This window comes from Trichechus manatus, unplaced genomic scaffold (genome assembly GCF_000243295.1).
Source record: "Trichechus manatus latirostris isolate Lorelei unplaced genomic scaffold, TriManLat1.0 scaffold00144, whole genome shotgun sequence".
Taxonomy (NCBI): Eukaryota; Metazoa; Chordata; class Mammalia; order Sirenia; family Trichechidae; genus Trichechus; species Trichechus manatus.
In genome coordinates, this window is record NW_004444080.1 from 4,525,971 (window position 1) to 4,528,073 (window position 2,103).

Here is a 2,103-nt window from a genome sequence, read left to right on the forward strand (position 1 = left end):
GAAAACTACAAGACACTACTGCAGGAAACCAAAAGAGACCTGCATAAGTGGAAAAACATACCTTGCTCATGAATAGGAAGACTCAACATTGTGAAAACGTCAATTCTACCCAAAACGATCTACAGATACAATGCAATCCTGATCCAAATTCTAATGATATTTTTTAATGAGATGGAGAAACAAATCATCAACTTCGTATGGAAAGGGAAGAGGCCCCAGATAAGTAAAGCATTACTCAAGAAGAAGAACAAAGTGGGAAGCCTCATACTACCTGATTTTAGAAACTTTCATGCTACCACAATAGTCAAAACAGCCTGGCACTGGTACAACAACAGATAACATAGACCAATGGAACAGAATTGAGAATCCGGACGTAAATTCATCCACCTATGAGCAGCTGATATTTGACAAAGCCCCAAAGTCTGTTAATTGGGGAAAAGACAGTATCTTTAACAAATGGTGCTGTCATAACTGGATATCCATCTGCAAAAACCTGAAACAAGACCCGTACCTCACAGCATGCACAAAAACTAACTCAAAATGGATCAAAGACCTAAATCCAAAATCCAAAATGATAAAGATCATGGAAGAAAAAATAGGGACAATGCCAGGAGCCCTAATACACAGCATAAACAGAATACAAACCATAAGTAACAATGCACAAACACCAAAAGAGAAACTAGATAACTGGGAGCTCCTAAAAATCAGACACTTATGCTCATCAAAAGACTTCACCAAAAGAGTAAAAAGACAACATACAGCTTGAGAAAAATTTTTGGCTATGACAAATCTGATTAGGGTCTAATCTCTAAAATTTGTCAGATACTGCAAAACCTCAACAACAAAAAGACAAATTACCCAATTAAAATATGGGTAAAGGATTTGAACAGGCACTTTACTGAAGAAGACATTCAGGCAGCTAACATACACATGAGGAAATGCTCACAGTCATTAGCCATTAGAGCAATGCAAATCAAAACTACAATGAGATACCATCTCACCCAACAAGGCTAGCATTAATCCAAAAAACACCAAATAATAAATGCTGGGGAAGTTGTGGAGAGACTGGAACTTATACACTGTTGGTGGGAATGTCAAATGGTACAACCACTTTGGAAATCGATTTGGCACTTCCTTAAAAAGCTAGAAATAGAAGCACCATACGATCCAGCAATCCCACTCCTTGGAATATATCCTAGAGAAATAAAAGCCATTACACGAATAGATATATGCACATCCATATTCATTGCAGCACTGTTCACGATAGCAAAAGATGGAAACAACCTAGGTGCCCATCAAGGGATAAATGGATAAACAAATTATAGTATATTCACACAATGGAATACTACACAATGATAAAGAACAACGATGAATCCGTGAAACATAACAGGGAGGAATCTGGAAGGCATTATGCTGAGTGAATTTAGTCAGTTGCAAAAGGACAAATATTGCATAAGACCACTATTATAAGAACTCAAGAAAAGGTTTTAACACAGAAGAAAACATTCTTTTATGGTTACAAGCAAGGGGAGGGAGGGAAAGGGGTATTCACTAACTAGATAGTAGACAAGAATTATCTTCAGTGAAGGGAAGGACAACACACACTACAGGGGAAATCAGCACAATTGGGCTAAAACAAAAGATTAGAGGCTTCCTGAATACAACCAAACACTTCGAGGGACAGAGTAGCAGGGGTGGGTGTCTGGGGATCATGCTTTCAGGGGACATCTAGGTCAACTGGCATAAAAAAATTTATTAAAATACTCTGCATCCCACTTTGGTGAGTGGTGTCGAGGGTCTTAAAAGCTAGTGGGCACCCAGCTAAGATGCATCAATTGGTCCCAATCTACCTGAGCAAAGGAGAATGAAGAACATCAAAGATACAAGGAAAATATTAGCCAAAGAGACAGAAAAGGCCACATAAACCAGAGACTCCATCAGCCTGAGACCAGAAGAACTAGATGGTGTCCGGCTACCACCAGTGACCACCCTGACAGGGAACACAACAGAGGGTCCCTGACGGACCAGGAGAAAAGTGTGGTGTAGAACTGAAATTCTAATAAAAAGACTACACTTAATGGTTTGACTGAGACTGGAGGGATA

General features: G+C 39.2%; 1 protein-coding gene across 1 annotated transcript in view; it reads right to left on the reverse strand.

Annotated features, from left to right (window-relative positions):
• COL11A1 (collagen type XI alpha 1 chain) overlaps nt 1–2,103 on the reverse strand; it is a 235,940-nt gene that overhangs the window by 23,739 nt on the left and 210,098 nt on the right. The gene's annotated exons all lie outside the window — the stretch shown is intronic.